Source organism: Vicia villosa, linkage group LG6 (genome assembly GCF_029867415.1).
Source record: "Vicia villosa cultivar HV-30 ecotype Madison, WI linkage group LG6, Vvil1.0, whole genome shotgun sequence".
In the NCBI taxonomy this organism is placed as follows: Eukaryota; Viridiplantae; Streptophyta; class Magnoliopsida; order Fabales; family Fabaceae; genus Vicia; species Vicia villosa.
The window spans coordinates 12,476,624-12,493,245 of record NC_081185.1 but is presented as its reverse complement, the minus strand read 5'-3'; the positions used below and the strand labels follow the sequence as shown (position 1 = coordinate 12,493,245).

Below are 16,622 nucleotides of genomic sequence, written 5' to 3'. Positions count from 1 at the left end.
TAGATGACCAACTACTTATGATAAAAGAAAGGTCGTGGTTTTCTGACATGGCCAATTACAAGGTGGCTGGAATTATTCCAGAAGGTCTAAATTGGCAGCAAAAGAAGAGGTTCCTCAAGAAAGCAAGGTAATATGTATGGGATGATCCATATCTTTTTAGAACAATAATTATCACCTTTTAAGAGATGTGTAAGCAACAAGGAGACGCAAATTATAATCTAGTATTGTCATAACTCTCCATAAGGATGTCACTATAATGGAGAATTCACAACAACTAAAGTTCTTCAATCAGGTTTTTACTGGTCGTCTATATTCGAAGATACACACAGACACACACAAAAATCGTGACAACTGTCAAAGAGTCTCGGGAATATCCAAAAGAAACAAGATTCCACTACAAAGCATACTGGAAGTGGAAATTTTTTATTGTTGGGGAATTGATTTAGTTGGACCCTTTCTACCCTCTTATAACAACAATTACATCAAAGTTAGAGTATATTATGTGTCTAAATTGGTTGAAGCAATTGCATCACCTCAAGCAGATGGAAAAATAATGGTCAACTTCTTAAAGAAAAATACTTTCTCTCGCTTAGGAACAGCCAGAACGCTCATTAGTGATGGAGGATCTCATTTCTGTAACAGTCGGATTGCAAAAGCACTTGAACATTATGGGGTAAGACACAAAGTAGCATCTCTTTACCATCTCCACACCAATGGTCAAGTAGAAGTTTCAAACAGAGAAATAAAAATAATTTTAGAGAAGACAATATCCTCATCAAAAAGAGATTGGTCATCAAATTAGATGAAGCTTTCTGGGCAAATCAAACAACATTCAAATCTCTAATAGACATGATACTATTCCAAATGGTATATGGAAAATCCTTTCATCTGCCAAAGGAGTTAGAACACAAAGCTTACTGGACACTCAAATTCCTAAATTTTGACCACTCATTAGCTAGACAAAGAAGGAAATTATAGCTGCACAAATTGGATGAATTAAGAAGATACACCTATGAATCATCCAAATTATTTAAAGAAAAGATAAAATTATATCATGATCAATGCTTCATAAGGAAGGAATTAAAACAAGGAGAATTAGTCCTTGTATTCAGCTCTATGCTTAAACTATTTCCCTAAAATTTAAAGTCAAAATGGTCGGAACTTTTTAAGGTAAAAATTGTAAAGTCCCATGGAGTAGTAGAATTAGAAGATCCAACTTCTCAAGCAAAATGGATTGTAAATGATCATAGATTGAAACCGTACCTTGGTGTGAATGATAATATTATCAATGTCATAACCTTGGGTGATCCATAAAAGAAAAAGGCGTCGATCTAATTACTTAAACGAGCGTTTATTGGGACGCAACACAATCATGTTTTAAAATTGTTTTTTATCTAACTATACACCATGCACGCTTTATCTCAATTTCACTACATCAAGCCTTTCACTACCAAGTCGTTCACTAATCACTACTACAAAAGCACATACGACAATGCCAAAATCACCACGGTTCATCAATACTCTGTGGTGAGATATCTAAACTAAGGCTCTAACAAATTTTTTTAATTTTTTAATATTAAATGTTAACATATAATAATGATGGGTCAATTAACCGTGGTGATAAAATAAAACTTTTATGGGTTCGAACCTCAGCATCCTTAAATTTTTTACTTTAATGTTAACACGCGCCTTTTCGTTATTATTTATTTTTAAATAAATAATAAAAGGGATATCACTACGGTTGATAGTCTTAAGCGGTGTGAAATAGCATACTCATATATTTAAAGAATTAACTCTCACTTTTGACAATAGTGTCGTATCCTTCGCTATTAAACCATATGTCGCGGTGCAAAAAATAGAAACCATATTATATAATTTATAATAAAAAGTGTTACGTTGCATGATCTCCTCCATTAGATCAAAGTCACGTATCTTGATCTTCTAATATTTTATTTTGCTTCTGAAATTCGATCCACGTATTAAGGGTGTTTTAAGATGATCTTTGAAAGTGTATATGGAAAAACCATCCCATCAAAAGACAAAAATGCATGTGTGATTCGATTTTGGATTTTGATGACGATCAAACATTCGGTCTAAGACGATTATATATGATTTAAATCTTTTCGATTGATTTGGTTTTATTAATATATAGGCATCAATGAAAGACGTGTGAGGCAATGAAGTGCCTGTTAGCAAGGTGCAATCAAATAAACAATTTGTTCCAAACTCTCAAAGAAATAGATATTAATTTTTAAAGGTGATAGTAACTAGCAATAAATCTATATCTCAAGTTATAGGTTGTTCCAACCTCTATTGGTTGCAATTTTAATGAGCTAAACATTTGAAACAAATAAAATCACAATGTTCACTGAGAATCCAACAATAATGACAACATCAGAATATTAAAAAATGTGTGTACAAAATGCAATGTATGAGTTTCTTAAAAACAACCCCATCAATTCTCTGGAATAAACAATATCATGTTTTTAATTAATCAAAATTCCATAAATGAGAGAAGGAAATTCCATAAATGAGAGAAGGAAATCCAATAAAAAGTTGTATGATAAATATTACGACTCTCGTCATTTTTTATAAGGTATTGTTCTTCCTTTTGACATTTTTAATTTGTCGGGTTGAGAGTAGAAAATCCATTAACAATCCCTTTAATAATGTAGAAAAAATAGAAATTGGAGTTCTCAAATTCTCTACCATGATCCCCTAGAATGTGAACCATCTTTCTAATTTCTTCTCCCTTTTCACATTGTAAGCGATGACAAACAGCTACAAAAACATCGAAGGTATCAGACTTCTCACGAATAACCTCAACCCAGGAGTATCTTGAGTAGTCATCATCATATAGAACATATTGTTAGAACAAGATTTGTTCTGATCAATATTCTTAGTTTAGATGATAACAAGGATATGAATTTTGTATGAGATAATGTGGTACTCTAATACTATGCAATTTCCATTTCAGGAATTATACAAAGAGTATGCACAAAATCAGCGCAAGAAGCAACTGACTCAGAAGGTTCAACATGCAACATCAGAACATGGTCTGGCAAGACATCAGAAGATGGTCAAGCAGAATAAGAAAATGGGTCTATGGAAGCATCAGAAGAACTTGAGATCAGAAGCAGAAGCACTGAAGTTCTCATGGTATCACGCTCAGAAGCTCTTCAAGGTCAGAAGACAAGAAGATGCTCTGCACCAAGCTGTTTGACTCTGATGACATTCAAACGTTGTTTACACAAACATCAGATCAGAAGCAAGTACTAGAATGGCAGGCTACGCTGACTGACAAAAGGAACGTTAGAAGCTATTAAAGGCAACGTCAGTAGACACAGCAGAAACAAGGCTCGAGGTAGTTGACAAAAGAGTGAAACATTAAATGCAATGTTGTACGGATTACGCAAAGCATTAAATGCTCCCAACGGTCATCTTCTCAAACGCCTATAAATATGAAGTTCTGATGAGAAGCAAAGGTTAACGAACGAATTAAAAACTCTGAACCAACTTGCAGAAACGCTGTTCAAATCAAAAGCTCTCAAACTTCATCATCAAGCTCACTACATTGCTGTTGTAATATCTTAGTGAGATTTAAGCTTAAACTTTAAGAGAAATATCACAGTTGTGATTATAGCTTTTCAGAAGCATTGTAATACTCTTAGTATTTGTTTACATTAAGTTGTAAGTTCTAGAGTGATCAGGTTGTTGATCAGTATACTCTAGCAAGTCTTAGAAGTTGTCTAAGCAGTTTGTTCCTAGAGTGATCAGGTTGTGATCAGGATACTCTAGAAGACTTAGCAGTTGGCTAAGTGGAAAACCATTGTAATCAAGTGTGATTAGTGGATTAAATCCTCAGGTGAGGTAAATCACTCCAAGGGGGTGGACTGGAGTAGTTTAGTTAACAACGAACCAGGATAAAAATCATTGTGCAAATTGTTTTTATCTTACAAGTTTTAAAGATACACTTATTCAAACCCCTCCTTTCTAAGTGTTTTTCTATCCTTCAATTGGCATCAGAGCGCCGGTTCTAAGGTGCAAGCACTTAACCGTGTTTAGAAAAGATTCAGGAAGAGAAAAACGCTTCAGTAAAAGATGGCTGGTGAAATTCCAACAAACACATATGCATCTACATCTGGCTCTGCTGAGCAATACAATGGTAACAATGGTTATACTAGACCACCAGTATTTGACGGTGAAAACTTTGAATATTGGAAAGATAAAATGGAAAGTTATTTCCTTGGTCTAGATGGTGAACTATGGGATCTTCTGATGGATGGTTACAAACATCCAGCGAATGCTACTGGCGTAAGGCTTACAAGACAAGAAATGAATGATGATCAAAAGAAGCTTTTCAAAAATCATCATAAATGTAGGACTGTTTTGCTGAATGCTATCTCTCATACTGAGTATGAGAAGATATCTAACAAGGAAGCTGCCCATGATATATATGAGTCATTGAAAATGACCCATGAAGGAAATGCTCAAGTCAAGGAGACCAAAGCTCTTGCTCTAATCCAGAAATATGAAGCCTTCAAGATGGAGGACGATGAAGATATTGAGAAGATGTTCTCAAGATTTCAAACGCTAACTGCTGGATTAAGAGTTCTGGACAAAGGTTACACCAAGGCTGATCATGTAAAGAAGATCATCAGAAGCTTACCCAGAAGATGGGGTCCAATGGTGACTGCATTCAAGATTGCAAAGAATCTGAATGAGGTTTCTTTGGAAGAGCTAATCAGTGCCTTGAGAAGCCATGAGATAGAGCTGGATGCAAATGAGCCTCAGAAGAAAGGTAAGTCTATTGCATTAAAATCTAATATTAAAAAATGCACTAACGCTTTTCAGGCTGAAGAAGTAGATTCTGAGGAATCAGAATCAGAAGAAGATGATGAACTGTCCATGATCTCCAGAAGGGTAAACCAACTCTGGAAAAGCAAACAAAGGAAGTTCAAAAGCTTTAGAAGTTCAAAGAAATTTGAACGAGGAGAATCTTCTGGTGGCAGAAGATCTGACAAGAAGAAAGTTGTCTGCTATGAGTGCAATGAGCCTGGACACTTCAAGAATGAATGTCCAAAACTTCAGAAGGAGAATCCCAAGAAGAAGTTTCATAAGAAGAAAGGTCTTATGGCAACATGGGATGATTCTGAATCAGAATCAGAATCATACTCTGAAGGAGAGCAAGCCAACTTTGCATTGATGGCCACAGTGGATGATGGATCAGAATCTACATCAGAATCAGATTCTGAAGAGGTATTTTCTGAACTATCTAGAGATGAATTAGTTTCCAGCTTGACTGAACTTCTGGAACTCAAGGCTCACCTTAGTATCAAATACAAAAAGCTGAAAAAGAAATTTGAATTTGAAACTAAGAAGCTGGAAGTGGAAAATTCTGAACTGACGGAAAAAGTTTTAAAATTATCCAAAGATAGTGGATCTCCTTCTGAATCAGAAAAATCCATTCCTAGTCTCAATCATATTCTGAAAGAATATGACTCGAGCTTCAGAAAGTTCCTATCTAGAAGTATTGGCAGAAGTCATCTTGCTTCTATGATATATGGTGTTTCTGGAAACAGAAGGTTTGGCTTTGGCTATGAGGGTGATACCTCACATAAATTTGAACCTGTTGATGATTTGAAAATCACATACAAGCCATTGTATGATCAGTTCAAATATTGCCATGCACATGATATTAGGCTCACTTCACATGCACAGAGTTTTAACACTGTACACACCAAGAAGCATGTGACACAACCTAAGAAATACCATGCTGTCAAACCTAAAGAATATCATGCTGTTCCTCCTGTTAACTATTATGCTAAACCCAAGTTCAATCAGAACTTGAGGAAAACTAACAAGAAAGGACCCAAGAAGCTGTGGGTACCTAAGGAGAAGATAATTTCTGTTGCAGATATCCTTAGCTGCAAAGAGGACAAAGCACAAAATGTCATGGTACCTGGACTTTGGGTGCTCGCGACACATGACAGGAAGAAGGTCTATGTTCCAAGACCTGGTGCTTAAGTCTGGTGGAGAAGTCAAGTTTGGAGGAGATCAGAAGGGCAAAATTATTGGCTGTGGAACCATAAGTATTGGTAACTCTCCTTCCATAACTAATGTACTTCTTGTAGAAGGATTAACGCATAACTTATTGTCCATAAGTCAATTAAGTGACAATGGTTATGATATAATCTTCAATCAAAAGTCTTGCAAGGCTGTAAGTCAGAAGGATGGCTCAATCCTATTTACAGGCAAGAGAAAGAACAACATCTATAAGATTGATCTTTCAAATCTTGAGAAGCAGAAGGTGACTTGCCTTATGTCTGTTTCTGAAAAGCAATGGGTCTGGCACAGAAGATTAGGACATGCTAGTTTGAGAAAGATTTCTCAGATTAACAAACTAAATCTAGTCAGAGGACTCTCAAATCTGAAATATAAATCAGATGCTCTTTGTGAAGCATGTCAGAAGGGCAAGTTCTCCAAACCTGCATTCAAATCTAAGAATGTTGTCTCTTCCTCAAGGCCATTAGATCTTCTGCACATTGATCTGTTTGGACCAGTCAAAACAGCATCTGTCAAAGGGAAGAAATATGGATTAGTCATCGTAGATGATTATAGCCGCTGGACATGGGTAAAGTTCTTAAAACACAAGGATGAGTCTCATTCAGTGTTCTTTGAATTCTGCACTCAGATCCAATCTGAGAAGGAGTGCAAAATCATAAAGGTCAGAAGTGATCATGGTGGCGAATTTGAGAACAGATTCTTTGAGGAGTTCTTCAAATAAAATGGTATTGCCCATGATTTCTCTTGCCCTAGAACTCCACAGCAAAATAGAGTTGTAGAGCGAAAGAATAGGACTCTGCAGGAAATGGCCAGAACCATGATCAATGAGACTAATATGGCTAAGCACTTATGGGCAGAAGCAATAAACACTGCATGTTATATTCAGAATAGAATCTCTATAAGACCTATTCTAAATAAGACTCCTTATGAATTGTGGAAGAACAGAAAGCCCAACATTTCATATTTTCATCCTTTTGGATGTGTGTGTTTTATTCTGAATACTAAAGATCATCTTGGTAAGTTTGATTCTAAGGCACAAAAATGTTTTCTTCTTGGATATTCTGAACGCTCTAAAGGCTACAGAGTATACAATACTGAAACATTGGTTGTAGAAGAATCAATCAATATCAGGTTTGATGATAAGCTTGGTCTTGAAAAACCAAAGCAGTTTGAGAATTTTGCAGATATAGATATTGACATATCAGAAGCTGTAGAACCAAGAAGCAAAGCTCCAGAAGCTGAAAGTCTCAGAAGCAATGGATCAGAAGATCAAGTTGCTGCATCTTTAGAGAATCTCTGGATTTCTGAAGAGCCAACAGTGAGAAGATCTTCTAGACTCACCTCTGCTCACTCAGAAGATGTGATCCTTGGAAAGAAAGACGATCCCATCAGAACAAGAGCATTCCTTAAGAACAATGCAGAATGTCAATTAGGTCTTGTTTCTTTGATCGAGCCAACTTCTGTTGATCAAGCTCTAGAAGATCCAGACTGGATAATTGCCATGCAAGAAGAACTAAATCAGTTTACAAGGAATGATGTATGGGATTTGGTTCCTAGACCAAAAGGATTCAACATCATTGGTACTAAGTGGGTGTTCAGAAACAAGCTTAGTGAAAAGGGAGAAGTGGTAAGAAACAAAGCCAGACTGGTGGCTCAGGGATATAGTCAGCAAGAAGGGATTGACTATACAGAAACCTTTGCACCAGTGGCCAGGTTAGAATCTATTCGCTTACTGATTTCTTTTGCCACTCAACATAACATCACTCTGTATCAGATGGATGTTAAGAGTGCCTTCTTAAATGGTTATATAGATGAAGAAGTCTATGTCCACCAACCTCCTGGTTTTGAAGACTTTAAGTCTCCAGAACATGTTTTCAAACTAAAGAAATCATTGTATGGTTTGAAGCAAGCTCCCAGAGCTTGGTATGAAACATTAAGCTCTTTCCTTCTAGACAATGGTTTCACTAGAGGACAAGTGGACACAACTCTTTTCTGTAAAACATCTAAGAAGGATATTTTAATTTGTCAAATTTATGTTGATGATATTATATTTGGAACATCTAATGCTTCACTTGGAAAGGAGTTTGCTAAGTCTATGCAGGCTGAATTTGAAATGAGCATGATGGGTGAACTCAAGTATTTCCTTGGGATTCAAATCAATCAAACTTATGATGGAACCTATGTTCATCAAACGAAGTATGTGAAAGAACTTCTGAAGAAGTTTAATCTTTCTGAAAGCAAAGAAGCCAAAACTCCTATGCATCCAACATGTGTTCTAGGTAAGGATGAGGTAAGTAAGAAGGTAGATCACAAGTTGTACAGAGGTATGATTGGATCTCTTCTATACTGAACTGCTTCTAGACCTGACATTCTATTCAGTGTTTGTTTGTGTGCTAGATTCCAATCAGATCCTAGAGAATCTCACTTAACTGCTGTTAAGAGAATTCTGAGGTATCTGAAAGGTACTACTAACGTTGGTTTAGTCTACAGAAGATCTAAAGAATACAACTTAGTAGGATTCTGTGATGCTGACTATGCTGGAGATAGAATTGAAAGAAAGAGTACTTCTGGAATTTGTCAATTCCTTGGAAGTCATTTGATCTCCTGGTACAGCAAGAAGAAAGCTACCATAGCTCTCTCAACTACAGAAGCAGAATATGTTGCTGCTGCTGGATGTAGCACACAAATGTTATGGATGAAGAGTCAGCTAGAAGATTATCAGATATATGAGAGTAACATTCCTATTTTCTGTGATAATACTTCTGCTATATGTTTATCTAAGAATCCTATCTTACATTCCAAAGCTAAACATATTGAGATTAAACATCATTTTATAAGGGACTATGTTCAGAAGGGTGTTCTTTCTTTGAACTTTGTGGATACAGACCATCAATGGGATGACATCTTTACAAAAACCCTTGCTGAAGATAGGTTTAAGTACATTCTGAAGAATATCAGTATGGACTTATGCACAGAATGAGAAGATGAGAAGATCTTTGTATGAATACCTTCTGAAATGTGTTAGGACTAGGCAGCTATAAGAAGTTCTGATACTAATCAATTAGAAGTTCTGATTCTGTTATTACTAACGTTTCATTATCTAAGTTGATTCAGAAGCTCTTTTAAAGCAAAACAGCTGTTACCAGTCTTTCCAGAAAATGAACACGTGTTCACTATTTTTGGACAAGCATGCGTGCAGTTGAGGAGACGCCGCCCTAGGTAACTGTGTAAATCATTTCACTTTGTCACATTATCTCTCCTAACGTCATTTCTCATTCAATGCATATTGATGTCATTTTTTTAATCATTTCTTTTAAACAGTTTTCTTTTTACTTTATTTTATTTTCTTTTTCAAATCGTTTAAATAACCCGCTTCATCTTCATTTCATCTTTTTCTCTCTCTCCATTTGTGTATCTCTCTCTTTGCATTCGTTTCTTTCAAACCCTAGTTTGTGATCTGAAACCAAGCAACATCATCATGAATTCCTCCTCTCAATTGGTTTACAACAAGCACAGATATGCTCCTCTGAAGACTTGCTCCATTCCTCAGTCAGAACTGGAAGTTCTCTGTGAGTCCTCAGTGGACTTTGAAAATTTGAAAGCATATGGTTTCAAACCTGACGCTAAACTCATGGCACAGGGATGGTCAAACTATCTAGCTAGATTGGCTGGACCAATTTACCCTGAACTAGTGAAAGATTTCTGGGTTCATGCAACCGTCACTCCAACCGCCATTATCTCCTTCGTGCTAGGGCAAGAAGTTGTGATAACTGAGAAGTTAATCAGGAAGCTGTACAACTTGGCCGATGAAGAAGGAGTCATTGGTCCCCTTCCTGGCAGAGTTGATTGGTTCCAGGTTGAGAAGTTGATTTCGTGTGTTACCGGTACTGATTCAAGTCTAACTGGTACCTTGAAGCCGTTTTATCAAGTTTGGGCTGAGATTATTCTGGGCTCTCTTCATCACAGAAAGAAATTCTTTTCTTCATCTTACATCAGTCCTGACCACAAGTACACTCTCTTCTGCATCGGAAGAAGAATTGAAATCAACATCTCCAACATCATTTTTGAGAATCTAAAGTTGGCTATTGAAGAATCAAGAGATAACGAACGTGCAGAGTATCCTCATCTCCAAAGAAATGTTGTTCCTTTCGCCAGAATGATCTCAGACATTCTGAATTAAAGTGACCTAATGGACTCCCTAAGGGCTATTGGAACACCTAACTTCTTTAAAGTCACTCGGGGTTCTATCTTCAATGGTCTTGACTTGCTGAGAATGGAACTTGTCAAGGAAATAACTGCTGTTCCCTTTGACATTGAAGACAGAAGAATTCCTATTGCAGGTTTCTCTACTTTATTTCAAGCAGAACTTTGCCAGGCGGTTAAATTCTATTTGGAGGCTTCTGTGAGAAATCAATCTTCTATTGATCCTGCATAGATTCGTGGAAGAGTGCTTCCCTCTCAAGCTGACCTCAAGAAGGAGGATAAGAAGAAGCGAGACAAAAGGCTAAAGAGAAAGGCTGCAGAAGAAGCTGCCAAGAGAGAAACAAGGCAGAAGGTCACTTATGACCCTCTTAAGGTTGATTCCTTTGAGGCAATCAGAACAGGTAACTTCTCCAGGCAAGTGTACCAACCTCCACCTATCCAACCCTCTCTTTCTGAACATCAAAACACCTTTACCTCTGCAAATATCCCTCAATCACCTCCTGCACAAACTCCTAACCCCATCTCACCGTTGCCTAATAGCTTGCAAACACCATCATCTTCTCAAGTTCTCAACCCTACCCCCTTAACTACCATCCTTTCCACACCCACAGATATACCTTCCTCATCAACCCCCTTCACTGATATTCCATCCTCTTCAAATACTGTACCTCCATCTTCTCTATCCCATCCCCTAACTACCAGAAAATCCATCCCTTACTGCCTTCTCTACCCTGACTACAAATTCACCTTCAACCCTCCTGAACCTGAACCTATCATTTGTCTGGAGTTATTCAGAAGTGAAGTGATTAGCAGGCTGGACCTCTTGAGAGATGCTTTCCTCAAAGGTCTTGATGATGTTTCTACGAGAAACCTCTAGAGAAGCTTTCGCCAGGATTTTCAAGTAGGAGCAATGGGAGTACAGAAGAGACTAGTGGTTGCTGCCCCTGGTTATGCTGGTTGTCTTCTGGAGGGTGATAATGGTATCTACTATCATCCCCTAAGAAACTGTGTTGCCGTTGAGGAGAAGAGATTTGTGGATGAGCTGGAAGAAGCAAGAATTGCTGCTGCAATGGAAGCTAACCCTTGCAGGGAAATTATGGTCTGGAGACCTCAATATCCTGTTCTGCTCGGAGATTTCAGGACGCTCTTTGAATTTCTGAGGGAAAACCCTTCTGAGAAAGACCCAAGCTTGGTCATTCCAGAAGTTGTTGACCCACCAGAAGTTGAAGGTCCTTCTGCTCCTAGGAATCTTGCTGCCATTCTTCAGGCACTTGAGAATGGAGATTCTGAGGTTCCTGTTGCAGACTATGGAGATGCTTCTATGGAAGAAGCAGATGCTGAAGATCATGTTGCTGAAACTATTCCTGTTGAGGAAAATCCTGCAAATGATCTGGTCATGGAAGCTGCGGATCAGAATGCCATCCCTCTGGAAAGAAGTTGTGAAGCTTCTTCTGATGAACCTTCTCGTCTTGCAAGGACTTTGGAAGTTATTCAGAAGAACCAGGATGAGCAGAGATCAATCAACGCTGAGTTTCGTGCTTTCATGGAAAGGCAGAATGAGAGCAACAGTGGGATTCATGATATGCTGGCCAAGATCATGTCGAAGCTAGGGTCATCTTAGATTGAGTCTTAGACTATTTTCTTTTTGCTTTGCTGCATCTGTTTTTTCTTTGCATCTTCTCTTGCCCTTCCTCTTGTACTTCTGAACCTTTTCTCCGTGCTTAATGAAAATTATCCTTTTTTCTTCTATGTGTTTGTTGTGTTTTTCATCTGAATCTTTTATGTTTTTGATGTTATGACAAAAAGGGGGAGAAAAATGTGATAAATGATCTGATTTATTTTATTAGTTGCTAGGAGAAAGGCTCCTCATTTCTAACAGAACTTGCAAAGTTCTATGCCTTTGAGTGTTGTCTTGAAGGAATTGAAGATCCTCTTTTAAAGCTCAACATGAGAAGCAAAGAGATGGGGAAAAGCAATTCTATAAAGAATCAAGCTCTTGGAAATTGAAGCAAGCTGAGTGCTATAAAGCTTCAGGAATCAGAAGCAAGAAGGAAGAATGTTCTAATATTCTGATGATAGAATATACTTTCATTCTTATTCTTTATATGTTCTGATGCATGTTTTAGTTACAAAATATGCTCTAAAACATTTTATGTTTGTGTGCTCTGATACATAATTATATGTTCTGATACATATTTTATGTTCTGATTCATTCATGCTGACTTTTGTCGTTTAGTTTATTCTGTAACATTTCAGGATGTAGAGATGCTCTGATGATGCTCTGGTACATTCAACAATGTTCTGATACAATCTGGCATGTAATGACTCAAGAAGATATTCAAGCTCTGAAGCTGTCCAATGGAAGCAAGAATCGAAGCTATGAATATTCTGAAGATCTAGGAAATTCAAGTTCTGAAGCTGTCCTATGGAAGCAAGAATCAGAAGCTGTGAATGTTCTGAAGATCTAAGCATATGTGAAAGTCTCTACTGAAATACTCAGGGAAGTCTTTTATTTATAAAAAATTCTTCTAGTATTTATTTCAGGGGGAGATTATTTATCTCAGGGGGAGATTGTTAATCTCAGGGAGAGACATATTCACACATTGTCTATATGCTTGTGCTATAGCTGTGTAATTGTCTTTAGCCGTCTGATATTCTGATCGCAAATTCATATCATTTATGTATGTTTTTGTCATCATCAAAAAGGGGGAGATTGTTAGAACAAGATTTGTTCTGATCAATATTCTTAGTTTTTATGATAACAAGGATATGAATTTTGTATGAGATAATGTGGTACTCTAATACTATGCAATTTCCATTTCAGGAATTATACAAAGAGTATGCACAAAATCAGCGCAAGAAGCAACTGACTCAGAAGGTTCAGCATGCAACATCAGAACATGGTCTGGCAAGACATCAGAAGATGGTCAAGCAGAATAAGAACATGGGTCTATGGAAGCATCAGAAGAACTTGAGATCAGAAGCAGAAGCACTGAAGTTCTCATGGTATCACGCTCAGAAGCTCTTCAAGGTCAGAAGACAAGAAGATGCTCTGCACCAAGCTGTTTGACTCTGATGACATTCAAACGTTGTTTACACAAACATCAGATCAGAAGCAAGTACTAGACTGGCAGGCTACGCTGACTGACAAAAGAGTGAAACATTAAATGCAATGCTGTGATAACACGATTTTATATCGTATATTTAGCTTAAAATCCATAGATATTTATAACATTTTCCATTTATTATGTTAATTTATTATGATTTTACGCGAGTATTTGCTTTGTTTCAGGTTTTACACTCTAATCACGACTATTTGCGAAAAGGAAAGAAAATTGAGCTTAAATGACCAATATTTATGCCTAAAAGATGAAAAAGGGTGCTGAAGTGAGAAGGAGGTGCAATTAGGACCCAAAAGGCCCAATGAAACAGTCCAGCCCACCATGGGCGCGTGGACCAAACCTTCCCAGCAAGTGGAGACGCACGTCTCCAACGTTCTTCTGCCACGTCACCAAAAGGAGACGCACGTCTCCAAGCCTTCCTACATCTTCTCCACTTGAGACGCACGTCTCAAGTCAGTCAAGGCTGCTTCCTGAAGAAACGGAGACGCACGTCTCCACACCCAGTCTGCAAAATCCCCACTTTTCACGCAACGTCACAGCAAAACCTCTCCTATAAATAGGACCTGCTACCTCACTTTCAGAGAGTCCGATTTCCTGCCAACGAAGTGCTGCCGAAATTGTACCGCGAACCGTATTTCTTTATTCTGCTTTCATTCAAACACATATTTTCTCACAACGATTTCTACACTGGAAATTGTTGTGAACTTTTTATAGATCTAGCCTTACGTTAGATTTATCGCTTTTATTTCCTTGTTTTATTTACTGCCATTCCAAGAACGATCCAGCCAACCTGTGGTGGAAGTTCAGTACTCGAAGATTCAATTACCATTTATTTAATTCAGGTTTTTATTTACTGCCTTTATATTATTTATTTGCATGATATATTGTATGCCATTTACTATGCCTATTATTATGAACCGAACCGATTTATGCATGTTTAACCGTATTAATATGACTGGCTAAATTATTATGATATCGGTATGTAAAGTAAGTTAACCGTAGGGATCCGAAATAAATTGGCTTAATTATGTTTTATTAACTATCACTTGTTTTTGGTCTGTATGTCTAATCTAATTAGTAAGTCTTAAAACCAATAGAGCGAAAGTTTGAGGGGTTAAGACGGTCAAAGGTTAAAATCAATAGAGCGAAAGTTTGAGATCTTTAACTGGATAGTAGACATAGGACATTAGTTTTAAGGATGGCGAAAGCGTATTAAAAATAATTAGAACTTATTTATTTTCAAAAATTGTTTTTACACCCGACGGGATGGCGAAAGCGTACGTTAGGGATATTAGCATGTTCCGAGTCAACAGAGCGAAAGTTTGAGATTAGGAGATTTAAATAGATAACAACTTCATAAAACGGGCATTTTATTAATTACGTTGTTTCCAAAAAGCTTTTCTAAAATCTAATGGGATGGCGAAAGCGTACATTAGGATTAGGACAGTAATCTAAATCAACAGAGCGAAAGTTTGAGACGAGGATTTTTAATCAATTGAATTAGTAAAGATTTTTAATTAAATTATGCAAAAGCCAATGGACCTTCGGATTACCTTAAGTTAAACGAAATACATACTGATATCTGTCTTTAATTATATTCTTAATTTTTCACTCACTTTCCCTTAGAAACAATCAAAATTTTAGTAGCCCTAGCTTTACATAGTAACCTTAGATAACGGTAGATCGATTCATAGTCCCTGTGGATTCGATATCTTTTAAAACTACACGACACGACTGTGCACTTGCAGTTATCAGATTTATAGACACGTAAAGTCGCGATCAAGTTTTTGGCGCCGTTGCCGGGGACTATTCAAGTCGATATCGTAACTCACTGTTACCCCGTAGAGACTAGGACAATTTTTCCCTTTCTTTCTGAACGATTGTATGCCAAATACTCGTTCACAAGGAGGAGATTTAATACAACGAATTAACGAGATCGAACGTTTCATTAAGGTCAAACGTCGAGCTCGCAATCTTCCCGAAGTAGCACCAATTCCGATTAATCAGGAATTGGCTCTTACTGATTAAATCAATCAAATTATCCCGAAGTTAGAGATGGCTGCTATTCGTCCTCTTAGAGACTATGCCGCTCCTTCGCACGCTGAACCACATTCAAGTATCGCATCACCTGCGATTGAGGCAAACAATTTCGAACTCAAACCGTCGCTGGTCCAAGCTGTTCAACAGAATCAATTCTCTGGAAGCCCTGTAGACGACCCTAATCTCCATTTATCCGTGTTCGTGCAATACGCCGACACTATCAAAGCCAACAACGTTAGTTCCGAAGCTATTCGATTACGCCTTTTTCCTTTCTCCTTGAGAGATAGAGCTAGAGCGTGGCTTCAATCCCTGCCTTCCAATTCCATAACTACGTGGGACGAATTGAAGAGAGTATTCTTAGCGAGATATTTTCCGCCTAGCAAAACTGCTATGCTTAGAGGTCAAATCAACGGATTTACCCAGAAAGATAACGAATCACTCTTCGAAGCTTGGGAACGTTACAAGGACATGCTTAGAATATGCCCTCATCATGGACTCGAACCATGGCTGATCATCCATACTTTCTATCGTGGTCTCTTATATAACACTAAAATGACTATAGATGCCGCTGCTGGCGGAGCATTAATGGACAAACCCCATGATGAAGCATACAAACTCATAGAGAACATGGCACAAAACCATTACCAATGGGGTGGAGAACGAGCCGCTCTAGAGAAAGCCCAAACCGAAGGAGGAATGTACGAAATAAGTGGTATAGACCGCGTTAACGCTAAAGTAGACGCTTTAACTCAAAAGATCGAAAACTTAACCATCACTCCTTCAGCCACCGCTGCTGCTGTAACACCTAACTGCGAGATTTGTGGATTGACTGGACATGTAGTTGCTGAGTGCCAACTCTTGACTGGAGTCCCATATGATCAAGTAAACTATGCTCAAGGAAACCCTTATTCTAACACGTACAACCCTGGATCGAAAAACCACCCGAACTTTTCTTATAAGAACAACAATGCGTTGTACGCGCCTGGACAAGCACCTGCTGTACCACCTGGCTACCAAAAAGCGCCTGTAGCTGCTCAAAACACCCCTAGGAAGTCAAATCTAGAAATCATGATGGAGAACTTTATAGCTTCCCAACAACAAACCAATAAGGACTTCCTAAATCAAAACATCCACAATAGCGAGCAACTAAAACAACTATCGAACAAAGTAGATGCCTTAGCTACGCATAAC

General features: G+C 37.8%; 1 non-coding gene across 1 annotated transcript; it reads right to left on the bottom strand.

Annotated features, from left to right (window-relative positions):
* Positions 1 to 15,821: 15,821 nt before the first annotated feature.
* LOC131615298 (small nucleolar RNA R71) lies at positions 15,822 to 15,928 on the bottom strand. Its single transcript, XR_009287721.1, has one exon. It is a non-coding gene; the product is annotated as a small nucleolar RNA R71 (small nucleolar RNA).
* Between the last annotated feature and the right edge of the window lie 694 nt (positions 15,929 to 16,622).